At 43.2% G+C, this 16,116-nt stretch overlaps 1 protein-coding gene across 1 annotated transcript in view; it reads right to left on the bottom strand.

Annotated features, from left to right (window-relative positions):
• The window catches only part of LOC130291441 (myosin-1B-like), a 188,585-nt gene that overhangs the window by 58,411 nt on the left and 114,058 nt on the right, over window positions 1–16,116 (bottom strand). Inside the window, exon 6 of the mRNA XM_056540161.1 lies at window positions 278–561. The gene's annotated coding sequence lies outside the window, so the exon portion shown is untranslated. The remainder of the gene's footprint in view (window positions 1–277; window positions 562–16,116) is intronic.

The following is a 16,116-nucleotide window of genomic DNA, read 5'->3' on the forward strand; positions in this document are numbered from 1 at the left end:
GGCGGTTCCCGAGACAGGTGTCATCAGAGAGCACTTAGACAGAAAAGAACAACTCAACTTCAGCAGCTCATAAGTACTGAAAGGATTAAGATTTTTTAATAGAAGTAATTTACAAATCTGTTTAACTTTCTGGAGCCAGTTGATATATATATATATATATATATATATAAGTTTTTTTCTGGTTAACCCTTTAACATGTCGAGATGGTGAACACTATTAGGCGGCCTGCTAACAACCTCGATTTATTTCTATTTTAAATAATTGACATTATACATACATCTGCTGTACAATGCTGCTGTCATTTCTGTCTTTGCCTTGTATTTCAGCCATGGCAGCGTGCACCTGCATTTTAATAATAGTTCTTTTGGATCGCCTGACCAATTCTTGGTATTTTTTGTATTAAATATTCTACTGTTGCTTCCTAAAGCTGCAGTGTAGTGTGTCATTCCAGCGCGGCGTCTTAGTATAAGAAACAGCATAGAATATTCATGGCGTTCACCCACATGGATCAGGCTGTGCGCTCCTGTTTATTTTCCTGCCACAAAACAGCGGGTGAATCATCTGAAACACAAACAGGAATGAATATGATGAATACTAGAGCTCAATCCTTATAAGAGAAACACCAATGTGCCGTGTGGGATTATTTTTGTAAAATATAGTCTGGATAATACTCATCCTGCTGCTAAGGCTCTATCAGACCCTTTGTGTATCACAAAATTAAAGGGGTACTCCAGTAGAAAACAAACTGGTACCAGAAAGTTATACAGATTTGTCATCTTAACCCTTTCACTTATCAGCTGCTGTATGCTCCACAGGAAGCTGCGCAGTTCTTTCCAGTCTGACCACAGTGCTCTCTGCTGCCACCTCTGTCCGTGTCAGGAACTGTCCAGAGTAGAAGCAAATCTCTATAGAAAACCTCTCTTGCTCTGGACAGTTCTTGACATGGACAGAGGCGGCAGCAGGGAGCACTGTGTTCAGACTGGAAAGAACTACACAACTTCCTGTGGGGCATGCAGCAGCTGATAAGAACTGGAAGGATTAAGATTTTTATATAGAAGTCTTTTACAAATCTGTATCACTTTCTGCCACTAGTTGATTTGAAAAAATGTTTAATTCCACCGGAGTACCTCTTTAATCAACATAAACAAAGAGAATAAAAGAGGGACATATCTTTAGGGTAGTTTTTTTTCCAACCAGGGTGCCTCCAGCTGTTGCAAAACTACAATTCCCAGCATGCTCGGACAGCCTTCGGCTGTCCGGGCATGCTGGGAATTGTAGTTTTGCAACAGCTGGGGGCACCCTGGTTGGGAAACACTGCTTTAGGGAAATATAGTGTCACCAGAAGACAGAAGACATACCAACAGTAAAGAAGAAAAACAAAGACAAGAAGAAACAAACACTCCGGTGGGGAACATCTCTAAGCCATTAATAAGAAATAAAACAGGAATCCTACATAAAGAATTACTTGTCCCTACTTTCGAATGAGATTTCTATAGATTCTGTAGGATATAAAACTAAAGATGGATTCTTTTTATAAATTGGCAAAAAAAATAAAATAAAAAGACACCTATCTCATACTCGCATACCACACCTGATAAACGGTGCATAGCTGCACTTTTGATCCCAATGTTGTGAACAGTGCATCGGATGGATTTGCACACTCTTCTAGCTAAGTTAAATGAACAGAGGGGTCAAGTACCTACCAGAATATCTTATCTGACTGTGGTATGTAGGTATGATGCAAAGGGCAGATGGCATTAATCACTTGTATTCGTGACGCCAGGGCGTGGTTTATCCTGGGCTAGGCACAGGGGCAATAATGACTCCGACGCCAAGTTACGGATAACGGTAGCTTTATTGAGGTTAGACAGGTGGAAAAGTCTATACAGTTCAGCCAGGGCCCAAGGAGGTGACCAGTGACTTCAGAGACCTTAAATGGTCACTCTCATTAAAACTTATTTTTGCTATTGCGCTCCTTATGGTAAATAAAAAATGATTTCCAATATACCTTGGTTAAAAAAAAAAAAAAAAAAAGTTTTCTATGTTTTATTTGTGCTTAAAAAAAGCTCAAGAGCACATTTCTCCCCATCTTATACACATACTTAGGACTGAAGCCCATACACAGAAAGTGCAGCCTGGAGTGCTGAGGGTGGGGGGTTGGGGGGGTGTGACCAACCAACAGCATATGGCAGTTAAGTGTGAGAGGAGCTATGATTGACTTGACTGGACCTCAGCAAAGACTAAGAGAGAGTGCAGAGGCTCCGCCCAGGGCTTATATGGGAGTGGCTTTGGTGGGGTCCCATTGGTCACCCCTAAGTCACCTGGTCACTGATACCTCCTGTGTAACAATCACATGACAACTCACATGGTAAACAGTCTTAAAGGCAGAACACTCTTACATATATAACATAGGGATTACAAAGAGCAGCAACGTTTCGATCCTCTCCTGGAGAGGATCGAAACGTCGCTGCTCTTTGTTACACTTTTTTGATGGAATAAATTCACAATTTTTTCACTACATGGAGTGCTGCACTATCTATTATTTTAATGGAATTGGAGGGACCTATGGACTGATCCTTTTTCTTAGTTGCCTGCACCCTGCTGTTTGCACATTTTTTCATTTAGAGTGCTGTTGTGCCTTTTCTTTTGTAACATAGGGATTATATACAATTCTGGGGGGGCCCAGGGGACACTGCAGGAGGGTACGGGGTAATACCTCTTGTACTGGGCCACCACATGGCGAAAAGAGAAAGAGCAGCAATATCTGCATAGATCGATGGAGCCCCCCTGGTAATTAAGAAGACGATAAGGGAGACACCAGTGTAGTTATGAATAAAAGGATTACATAATGGAAGCACAGAGACACTCACCTGATACTAATGTCTATCGTATATTTAAAGGAGAACTCCAGCCAAAACTAATATATTCCCTATCCACAGAGTAACCGATTGCGGGGGCTCTGACTGCTGGGACCTCGCCAGTCAGTGAGAAGCGTGTATCGTCTACTGGTAGAGGACATGCGCTTCATTTATTTCTACGGGAGTGCCGGAGATGCCTGAGTGCTGTATTGGGGTCTCTTTGTGCTCCTATAGAAATTAATTGAGCATATGTCGCCTGCAGCACATGCACCTCACTCAGAGCCGGGTCCTATTCCAGAGATTATGGGGGGTCCCCGCAGTCATATCATGATATATATACAGATAGAAGCTCCAAAGCCACCACACTACCTGGATATGTTCCCTGTAAACCATGCTGCCTGGTATGCATGTTCCTGTGGCCCCTTTTGTCTTCTCTGGCTGCTTGATATTCTTTGCCCTCCTTTCCTCCCCTTGCCTACATCTCCCAGCAATAATTGCAGCTCTTCTCTGCCAGCCTGCTTACTCTCTGAGAGCAGCCCCCATCCTCTTGTCCTGATCAGCAGAATGAGGTTCAGTGCCTCATTGGCTGAGGCTGCACACACCTCCCAGTCCTCAGCACTAAAAAATATAAAGCATGACTCATCAGTGCAGGGCAGAAACCACATGGTCTGTCTCTCTCAGGAGGGTGGGGGCTGCTTTCAGAAAGGGATTTAGACAGAGACAGAGTGGATGGCTGGATGATGTCGCTCCCTCACTTCATGCATGTAAGTGAGAACCAGAGAGGGGAAACTGCTCTATAAAGCTAATGAATGATATTTAGACAATTAAATAGGTTGATGAGAGGGAAAGTATGGGCTATGGTTTTGTTTCCAGGAGTACCCCTTTAAGAAAAGGTCTACGTGGTGTACATGTGTCTACGTGGTTATCTACATGATACTGCGTCATAAACCACTTAGGTGTAAAAAGCTTCAGGAGCCTATAGACTAAACTTAGCGCCTAACATCCATAATATTTCAATTCACCCCAAGGGCAGCTCATAGTGTCCGCTACTGTACATGTACAGTATATATATATATATATATATATATATATATATATATAGAAAGAAAGAGAGAGAGAGATAAAAAGAGAGAGTGAGAGATAGAGAGAGAAAGAGAGAGAGAGAGAGAGAGTGAGAGAGAGTGTGAATAAGTACCTGGAGTTGCCTAGTTCCTACCTAAGCCGTTGGCTGTCTGGGGATGCTGGGAGTTGTTGTTTTGCAACATCTGGGGGGCCACATATTGAAAGCCTACAATTCTAGGGCCTACAATGTTAATCCTCAATTCCTCTGCTTTCTGAATGATCACAGTATCATTTTGTATATATAACTTACAATACATTGGTCTGCACTTTATTCTGAGACTACAACCCCCAGCGTACACTGTCAACTTCTGCCCATTGTATTTCTGAAGATCCACACTTGGCTGTCAAAGCTTCATTCTCTTCTCCTACCAATAAAATCTATAAATAGCAAATCAGCCCAGCCGCGATTTCTTCCCGTGTTCCTGTAATGAACCCCCGGGCCTCATTGTATCTATTTTTATCCAATGACGCCAGCCGAATCGATGCAGTGACCTACGGCACTCGGGCCTCGCAGAGCGGCTGCCTACTGTGCACTTCCAACACGTGGGGGGTAAAACAATTGAAATAGCAGGAACTTTGTTTTAAATCTGATTTCTTCTGCCCGCAGGACACTTCTAAATATAGTGGTGTGTACTGCGCCCGCTGGGAGCTGACCGGAGCAATCACGCAACAATCTCTGCTCTTATCTGCAGGGCACAGATCGTATGTCAGGAGCAAATGAACATATAAAATAGTAGATGATATCCGGCCTACAGCTCCCCGGGCACACACCGCACAGTGATATGGCCTTTCATCCAATGCCTAACAAATGTAAAAAGGCGTCGGGGCTGAGTGAGGGTATAAAGGCGCTGGATTATATGCGGTAAAACACATTCATTGAGCTATATCATATATATATATATATATATATATATATATATATATATATATATATATATCTTGTAGGCTGTAAGCCCTTCTGTGCAGGGCCCTCTCTCCCTCTATATCAGTTCTGTCATTTACTGTTTCCCATTCATTCTACTTGCATTTGTGTTCTGTATTGTAACCCTGATCATATGTACAGTGCTCTGGAACCAAGGGCACTATAGAAATAATAATAATATAACAGTACCAACTCCAATAACTCCCAATGGTCACATTAAAGGGGTACTCCAGTGGAAAACAGTGGGGATCCAGAGTCTAGTTTCGGGAGGGGCATTATTAGAGGAGTATTTTGTGTTGGTAGACAGAAAATAAGGTGATGCTTAAAGGACTTAAAGGTAGGTAATGCCCCCAGGTAGGTAGTGTCCCCCAGGTAGGTAGTGCCCCATGTAGGTGATGCCCCCAGTAAGTAGTGGTCCCTAGTAGGTCATACCCCCCCAGTTAGGTAGTCATGCCCCCTGTAGGTAATGTCTCCCAGATAGGTAGTTGTGCCCCCTGTAAGCAAATCCCCTAGATAGCTGTCCCCTGTATGAAAACCCCCTTATAGCCTATGTAGGTAGCCCCCCTATTAACTTGGCAGTTAGTCCTTATATTAGCTAGGCAGGAACATAGTAGATAGTCCCCCACATTAGCTAGGCAGCAGAAGTTCCCCACATTAGCTAGGCAACAGTTTTCCAAATGATATAGGTAGCAGAAGTCCCTCACATTAGCTAAGCAGCAGCAGTCCCCCCCAAGTAGGTAGGCAGCAGTTCCCTCACATTAGGTAGGCAGCAATTCCCCCATATAAGGAAGGCAGCAGAAGTTCCCCACATTAGGTAGGCAGCAGGTTCCCACATTATGCAGGCAGCAGTAAACCCGCAACCCCCACCGGCATATTTACCTCTTGCGGCTCTTCTTTCCTCTTCCTGTCAGCTTTCTCTTCCTCTGTGTTCTGGCATCTGATGACGTTACTTGAGCGCCGGAGCGCAGAGGAAGGTTTGGCCTCTTGTGAGTTATTAACAGGGTGATGAGCCAATGGCTCTTCACCCTGTCAAGCTTCCTGCCAAGTGCCACATTTAACTGTAGACGCCTCAATAGGAGGCCAGAAGTGAGCTAGCCGCACTAAACCATTGGCTGAAGCCTCTGAGCCCCCCATGTAGCATCTCTGTTCCCCTGCCTATTTACTCTGGAATGTTAGGGTACTAATATAGGAGTGCAGGAGCCGTTCAAACCTACCATTAATTAGATTCCTCAATAGGAGGTATTTACAGTTAAATGTGGAAGATGCAGGCTAGGAGAAATGCAGAAGCAGGATACTGCTGGTTAAACAGCAGTCTTTTGCTTCTGTGCTGCAGCTGCCACGGGGTGGGGGTGGGGGGTGCCGCTGGAGCCCAGGTCACTTACTGGGTTACTGGCTGTACCCCCTGAAGGTGGCAATGGCACTGTGGGGCATTTTTTTTTTATCTCAGGGATGGAAGCCAATTGCCCTGTTGCCCCAAACCATCCCCCATTCCTTCCCTCCCGCCCCTGGATCCACCACTGGAGTGGATGTGTGCGAAGGCAATGCAGTCCAACAGAATTTCACCCAAAGAACGAACATGTTCATTCTTTGGGAAGATGTCCATTCTGGTGATGGAATTCTGCCGTGGCAATTCCACAGTGAGCACAGAGCAGCAGAATCCTATTGAAAACAATGAGACTCTGCCGCAAGCATGAATCCACAGCAGAATGTCCGCAGTGTGAATGAGCCCTTACTGTGCAGGCAGGAGCTGCAGCTGGTTACAAGTTGCTCTCCCTACACTGACACTGCCGCTTGGAGAAGAAAGTATTGTAGATTTCCCGTGGTATCTGACCCGACCACCTCTGTCTCCCACACACTTTACTACACAGGTTTATTACTTTGGTGGCTTCAATAACACATCTGACCTTAGGGAGATTTGCACCAGATCATCTTTTACGAATGTGATATCTTCACACTTCATTTTAGAGCGGTCTCGCTGTGTAAGACCCCCCCGGCAGGTTTGATATGTGACGTCTTATTAGCGCTTCTTGTGTGGCCACCAAAATGTTTACCGAGACGTGAAGACACTTGCTGCCAAATAAGAGATCACCGCACCGACAGCGAAGACTTAAGGGATCATTGATGTCAAGTATATAGCTAGATTTGTTTCTTGACAAGTTGCCAAAATAGTTGGGCGAGTTAATAAATATGTTTCTAGTGTGTAGGATTAGTAGTGGTCACATGTTCCCACTGCAACCAATCAGATTGCAGCCTTTGGTTCTTCATTTAGGGTAGGGTCACACTGCCGCATTTGCTGCTGTGTATTTTCCTACAAATTGAGGTCAATGGGTAGCAAAATCAGCAGCATAATACGGCATATATGAAAAATATGCAGCATGATATGGCACATATGACCCAGCCCTTAGGGTCTAGTCACATGTACAGTATCCTGCGCTTATTTAGTGCGCAGGATTTGAAGCTGTATTCAGTGATTTAGTTAACATTGCAATCTGCAGCTTCAAATCCTGTGCATCAAATATGTGCAGGATACTGTATGTGGGAATTGACCTTTAGTGAGTGTAGATGACATACGCTGAGTGGTTGCGCCGGGCGACTCCTCCACCTGTCGTTAAATTCTTGTTTTTCATATGTCCATCCTTAAAGGGGTACTCCGCCCCTAAACATCTTATCCGCTATCCAAAGAATAGGGGATAATATGTCTGGTTTCTGGTCCCGCCACAGAGGACCCCTGCGATCTCCCTGCTGCACCCGGCATTCGTTTAGAGCGTTGAGTGCAGCGCTGGAAGCTGGTGATGTCATGGTCACGCCCCCTCAATGCAAGTCTATGGGAGGGGGCGTGACGGCCGTCACGCCCCCTCCCATAGACTTGCATTGAGGGGGCATGGCCGTGACGTCACGAGCGGGGCACGGCCGTGATGTCACAAGCCTCCGCCCCGCATCGCCAGTCATCTGAAGTTCGCTCCATGCACCGGATGGCTGGGGTGCCGCAGCAGAGATCAAGGGGGTCCACAGCGGCAGGACACCCCCCCCCCACCACCACCTGCAATCAGACATCTTATCCTCTATCCCTTGGATAGGGGATAAGATGTCTAGGGGCAGAGTACCCCTATAAGGTGACAGGAAGGTCACAATGTATCCTATTTGTGTTTCCATTTCTTTCAGGCCATTGCTATGAGCAGGTAGCATGTCCTCCAGGTGTCACTTATTCCATGGAAATATTTCAAGGAACAGATCACAAAGTAAATAAGAAGTGGTCAATAGATTTAAGCAGCAAAAACACACAGAGAAGCGGCGAGATCTAAACAAGAAGCGTGACGTTACAAGGCTGCGAGCCCATGAAGGTCACAAGGAGTCTATCCGGGGTTCAGCTGTCGGCTTTTTAAGAGATTGGAGATCTCTATAGAATGGCATGCAAGGGGAGCAGACGTGTCTCACGAAAGCATCTTAACCACCCCCCTCCTTGTTCTTAATGCCACTGCTGGTGGTGAAGATTAGACTTCACATACCAAGAATGGAGGCTCATCCCTGGGCAGAAGGTCTAAAATTAGGAAAGGTGGGACCCGGACCTCGGCGGATTAGGAGTGTGGAAAGACATGAATGTCAGAATGCATCAGAATAGAGCTCAGGACATGCTAAAGCAGTGGTTCTTAACCTGGATTCGATCGAACTCCAGGGGTTCGGTGAGTCAGTCTCGGGGGTTCGGCGTGGGAGGTCACAACAGGAGAGGCAAACCAAGCTATAGCTTGGGGCCCCGAGCAGAGCCGGTGTTTGCCCGTCCTGTAGCGATGGGGCAATTCCCCTCTAACTATTAACTCCCTGCGGCCCCGTGTTAACTTTAAAAACGCAGGGGCCGCCGGGATATAGCGCACGCCGGGACGTCACTGACGTCCCGTGCGTGCGCCCATAGAAACGAAGGTGCTGAGGACCGGAGGATAGAGAAGGAGGAAGACGTGCGCTGGCCAGCTTGGTAAGTGACCAGCGGTACGTCATCTTCGGTGCTCCGACCACCGGTCCCGAGACCTACTGCTATAGCCGGAGCGGTGGTCGGAACACTGAAGTGGGCAGTACACAGGCATACACTGTATATGGCTGGAGGCTGTATGTCTGTGGGGGAACACTGCCTACATAATGTGGAGGAACTGCGCCTGCCTAATGTGGGGAACACTGCCTGCCTAATGCGGGGAAACAATGCCTGCCTAATGTGGGGGAACACTGCCTGCCTAATGTGGGGGAACACTGCCTGCCTAATGTGGGGGAACACTGCCTGCCTAATGTGGGGGAACACTGCCTGCCTAATGTGGGGGAACACTGCCTGCCTAATGTGGGAGAACACTGCCTGCCTAATGTGGGGGAACTCTGTCTGCCTAATGTGGGGGGAACACTGCCTGCCTAATGTGGGAGAACACTGCCTGTGCCTAAAGTGTGGGGGAACACTGCCTGCGCCTAATGTGTGGAGGAACACTGCCTGCGCCTAATGTGTGGGGAACACTGCATGCCTAATGTGGGGGAACTCTGTCTGCCTAATGTGGGGGAACACTGCCTGCCTAATGTGGGGGGAACACTGTCTGCCTAATGTGTGGGGGAACACTGTCTGCCTAATGTGGGGGAACACTGCCTGCCTAATGTGGGGGAACTCTGCCTGCCTAATGTGGGGGAACACTGCCTGCCTAATGTAGGGGAACACTGCCTGTGCAGAAGTATGAAGTCTATATATTTCAGGGTTGTACCACTTTATATATAAGGATACAGTGTATGGATATACTGCTACGCTTGTTTTCTAAATGATTTTTAACCACTTGTGATCAACTGAATGACTAAAAACATATGGCTGGTCAGCACGGAGAGGGGAGACAGCTGTCCAGCTCTACAGAGAACTGTTTTCCAACCAGGGTGCCTCCATCTGTTGCAAAACTACAACTCCCAGCATACCACAGGCATGCTGCGAGTTGTAGTTTTGCAACAGCTGGAGGCACCCTAGTGGGAAACACTTCTCCAAAGAAGTCAGTCAAGTTCTGGCGATGTCAATTGCTGATCATTACAGTAAAATTATCATCCAAAAATGTTATGGTTAGTGAATGAGAGAGCATGATGACAAGAGGGACAAGTGCAGACACTGACAGGAGTTATAGGTTAAGACAAGAATGACCGTCCTCTCCCCCGTCTGTCCCTGCAGCTACTTATACATTCAGAGTGCGGCTTTTTTCAATTCTTACCTACTGTATTATGTCACAGACTTACCAGCCAGCACCCTTATCTTTATAAGAGATACATCCCCTGCGGGATTGTAATTTATTGTCTGGACTTTTGTTGTTTTCATTGAGAGGTGATGACACTCACATTTCTTTTGAACTTGGATATAACTACTATAATACTGTCTCCTATATACAAGAATATAACTACTATAATACTGCTCCTATATACAAGAATATAACTACTATAATACTGCTCCTATATACAAGAATATAACTACTATAATACTGCCTTCTATATAGAAGAATATAACTACTATAATACTGCTCCTATATACAAGAATATAACTACTATAATACTGCTCCTATATACAAGAATATAACTACTATAATACTGCCTCCTATATACAAGAATATAACTACTATAATACTGCTCCTATATACAAGAATATAACTACTATAATACTGCTCCTATATACAAGAATATAACTACTATAATACTGCTCCTATATACAAGAATATAACTACTATAATACTGCTCCTATATACAAGAATATAACTACTATAATACTGCTCCTATATACAAGAATATAACTACTATAATACTGCCTCCTATATACAAGAATATAACTACTATAATACTGCTCCTATATACAAGAATATAACTACTATAATACTGCTCCTATATACAGGAATATAACTACTATAATACTGCTCCTATATACAAAAATATAACTACTATAATACTGTCTCCTATATACAAGAATATATCTACTATAATACTGCTCCTATATACAAGAATATAACTACTATAATACTGCTCCCTATATACAAGAATATAACTACTATAATACTGCTCCCTATATACAAGAATATAACTACTATAATACTGCTTCTATATACAAGAATATAACCATTATAATACTGCTCCTATATACAAGAATATAACTACTATAATACTGCCTCCTATATACAAGAATATAACTACTATAATACTGCCTCCTATATACAAGAATATAACTACTATAATACTGCTCCCTATATACAAGAATATAACTACTATAATACTGCCTCTATACACAAGAATATAACTACTATAATACTGCCTCTATACACAAGAATATAACTACTATAATACTGCCTCCTATATACAAGAATATAACTACTATAATACTGCCTCCTATATACAAGAATATAACTACTATAATACTGCCTCCTATATACAAGAATATAACTACTATAATACTGCTCCTATATACAAGAATATAACTACTATAATACTGCTCCTATATACAATAATATAACTACTATAATACTGCTCCTATATACAAGAATATAACTACTATAATACTGCCTCCTATATACAAGAATATAACTACTATAATACTGACCCCTATATACAAGAATATAACTACTATAATACTGCTCCTATATACAAGAATATAACTACTATAATACTGACCCCTATATACAAGAATATAACTACTATAATACTGCTCTTATATACAATAATATAACTACTATAATACTGCTCCTATATACAAGAATATAACTACTATAATACTGCCTCCTATATACAAGAATATAACTACTATAATACTGCCTCCTATATACAAGAATATAACTACTATAATACTGCTCCCTATATACAAGAATATAACTACTATAATACTGCCTCTATACACAAGAATATAACTACTATAATACTGCCTCTATACACAAGAATATAACTACTATAATACTGCCTCCTATATACAAGAATATAACTACTATAATACTGCCTCCTATATACAAGAATATAACTACTATAATACTGCCTCCTATATACAAGAATATAACTACTATAATACTGCTCCTATATACAAGAATATAACTACTATAATACTGCTTCTATATACAAGAATATAACTACTATAATACTGCCTCCTATATACAAGAATATAACTACTATAATACTGCTCCTATATACAAGAATATAACTACTATAATACTGCTCCTATATACAAGAATATAACTACTATAATACTCCTCCTATATACAAGAATATAACTACTATAATACTGCTCCTACATACAAGAATATATCTACTATAATACTGCTCCTATATACAAGAATATATCTACTATAATACTGCCTCCTATATACAAGAATATAACTACTATAATACTGCTCCTATATACAAGAATATAACTACTATAATACTGCTTCTATATACAAGAATATAACTACTATAATACTGCTTCTATATACAAGAATATAACTACTATAATACTGCTCCTATATACAAGAATATAACTACTATAATACTATCCCCGATGTACAAGAATATATCTACTATAATACTGCTCCTATATACAAGAATATATCTACTATAATACTGCCTCCTATATACAAGAATATATCTACTATAATATTGCCTCCTATATATAAGAATAGAACTACTATAATACTGCTCCTATATACAAGAATATAACTACTATAATACTGCCTCCTATATACAAGAATATAACTACTATAATACTGCTCCTATATACAAGAATATAACTACTATAATACTATCCCCGATGTACAAGACTATACCTCCATTATTGTACTGAACTATATCGTCAGAACATGGAGCTCCTGACATCTTTCTGGGCCCCACCACTATTCTGCAGTGACTGTAGGACAGTGGTCTTCGACCTGCGGACCTCCAGATGTTGCAAAACGACAACTCCCAGCATGCACGGACAGCCGTTGGCTGTCCGTGCATGCTGGGAGTTGTCGTTTTGCAACATCTGGAGGTCCGCAGGTTGAAGACCACTGCTGTAGGATAATGAATGATTACATATTTGTATCCGTCATTTAGTTGTACTACGCAGATGGCGAATATTTCCTGCACCTCTCCAGGATTTCAGGCTTTTGTATGGATGATGTGCAGTGTTTGGATGTTCCTATCTGTGATGAGTAATCCTATTCCCCTGTGGGCACCTAACACAATCCTCGAGCTCACACCTTGTATTTAGGTCACATCACCAAACACCCACTCCCAGGTTAAATAAGAAGCAGCGCCTGACATCACACCCACAAGTGGGACGTGCCAAAGCGGGCATCACTCTCTGGTGGCAGCTCCTGGGAACCGATGACTGTACGATACAATATCCTATCATCTCCAATCTCACTAGAAACTCTGCTGCATGTCCTATAGGTAATAAAGGTTATTGATTATCCATAATTCCTTATCATTAATTCTATTAAAGGGGGTACTCCGGTGGAAAACAATTTTCTATAATCATTTTTCTAATCAACTGGTGCCAGAAAGTTATACAGATTTGTAAATTACTTCTATATAAAAATCTTAACCCTTCCAGTACTTATCAGCTGCTGTATGCTCCAAAGGAAGTTGTGTGGTTGTTTCCAGTCTGACCACAGTGCTCCGTGCTTCTATCTCGTTCCATGTACTGTCCAGAGCAGGAGCAAATCCCCATAGCAAACCTCTCCTGCTCTAGACAGTTCCTGACGTGGACAGAGGTGGCAGCAGAGAGCACTGAGGTTTAGACTGCAAAGAACTACGCAACTTCCCGTGGAGCACACAGCAGCTGATAAGTACTGGAAGGATTAAGATTTTTATAGAGAAGAAATTTACAAATCTGTATAACTTTCTGGCACCAGTTGATTAAAAAAAAAAATGCATGGAAAGTCGATAGACAGACGGTCACAGGCCAGGACTCCCCATATTATACACTGCTCAAAAAAATAAAGGGAACACATAAAACAACACAATGTACCTCCAAGTCAATGACACTTGTGTGAAATCCCACTGTCCACTCAGGAAGAACACTGATTGACAATCAATTTCACATGGAACAGACAACAGGTGGAAATTATAGGCAATTAGCAAGACACCTCCAATAAAGGAGTGTTTCTGCAGGTGGAGACCACAGACCACTTCTCGGTTCCTACATTTCCTGGCTGTGTTTTTGGTCACTTTTGAATGCTGGCGGTGCTTTCACTCTAGTGGTAGCATGAGACGGAGTCTACAACCCACACAAGTGGCTCAGGTAGTGCAGCTCATCCAGGATGGCACATCAATGCGAGCTGTGGCAAGAAGGTTTTATGTCTGTCAGCGTAGTGTCCAGAGCATGGCGGCGCTACCAGGAGACAGGCCAGTAGATCAGGAGACGTGGAAGAGGCCGTAGGAGGGCAACAACCCAGCAGCAGGACCGCTACCTCCGCCTTTGTGCAAGGAGGAGCAGGGGGAGCACTGCCAGAGCCCTGCAAAATGACCTCCAGCAGGCCACAAATGTGCATGTGTCCACTCAAACGGCCAGAAACAGACTCCGTGAGGGTGGTATGAGGGCCCGATGTCCACAAGTGGGGGTTGTGCTTACAGCCCAACACCGTGCAGGGCGTTTGGCATTTGCCAGAGAACACAAAGATTGGCAAATTCAACACTGGCGCCCTGTGCTCTTCACAGATGAAAGCAGGTTCACAATGAGCACATGTGACAGACGTGACAGAGTCTGGAGACGCCATGGAGAATGTTCTGCTGTCTGCAACATCCTCCAGCATGACAGCTTTGGTGGTGGGTCATTAATGGTGTGGGGTGGCATTTCTTTGGATCCTCAGACCCCTTGTGAGACCATATGCTGGTGCGGTTGGCCCTGGGTTCCCACTAATACAAGACAATGCGAGACCTCATGTGGTTGGTGTGTGTCAGCAGTTTCTGCAATAGGAAGATGTTGATGCCATGGACTGGCCCGCCCGTACCCCAGACCTGAATCCGATTGAGCACATCTGGGACATCATGTCTTGCTCCATCCACCAACAGGGAGGTCATACGGGCACGTGGAGGCCACACACACTACTGAGCCTCATTTTGACTTGTTTTAAGGACATTACATAAAGTTAGATTGGCCTGTAGTGTGGTTTTCCACTTTGATTTTGAGTGTGACTCCATATCCAGACCTCCAGGGATTGTTAATTTGATTTCCATAGATCATTTTTGTGTGATTTTGTTGTCAGCACATTCAGCTATGTAAAGAGGAAAGTATTTCAGACGATTAGTTCATTCATTCAAATCTAGCCAACGGCTGTCCGGGCATGCTGGGAGTTGAAGTTTTTCAGCATCTGGAGGGCCACAGTTTGAGACCACTGGTATAGATGAATAAAGCTGATTAAATTGTACAGTACAAAAGTCTTCTACATTTTGGCAGTTGCATTTCAAGTAGTTTTCCTCTAGATGGCGCCAGAGCACAACTAACAGTCCAGCCATTTATTGGCCCATAAACCAGGCGTCTCATAGTACATCCCCTGTGACAAAAATTCTGGACTCCCCACAATTAGAAGATGTCTCCAGCTTTATTACTTCATAGCAAATCCACAAATCACAGATATGAGAACAGTACAGTATAGTTTAATAGCTGGACATTCTGCTTCATGACACATGGCCCTAACAATCATGAAAAGAAATGGGTTTATTAATGGCCAATGTCTCTCCAGATAGAAAAGAGGTAAAAGAAATAAATAAATCTGGAATCATCAACAGAAAAATCCCATCATTACTTTGTTCTCCTCCTCGGTTTTTCTGACGCCCGGACTTCACTGAGGATGAATAATATTTTACGCCAAGCTGCTTCTAACCATCTTATCAAGCGGTGGCAGGTCAGATATACAGGAAGGGGACTTTTTTCTGTCCATGGCAATGAGTTCCTTACTTTACCTATTGTTGGTCTCACTTTGGTTTTTTATCCATGTCAGTTTTTTCCAACCATTTTTAGCTCGGGGCACACCTTACAGTAATAGTTTTATCGCAGGACACACCCCATATGGAATGTATACCCTGTAAGTAGGACCAACTTGTAGGAATTTTTTCCCCCGGATGTAGGACCCCCCTGTTGGTAGCTTTCTCAGGTATATAGCTTGCCACCTGTAGATAGCTTTCCCCCTGTATATTGGTCCTCCTATAGTTAGCTTGCCCCCTGTAGATAGCTTTCACCATATATATAGGTCCCCTATGGTTAGCTTGCCTTCTGTATATAGGTCC

The sequence above is a fragment of the Hyla sarda genome, chromosome 9 (assembly GCF_029499605.1).
Source record: "Hyla sarda isolate aHylSar1 chromosome 9, aHylSar1.hap1, whole genome shotgun sequence".
NCBI lineage: Eukaryota > Metazoa > Chordata > Amphibia > Anura > Hylidae > Hyla > Hyla sarda.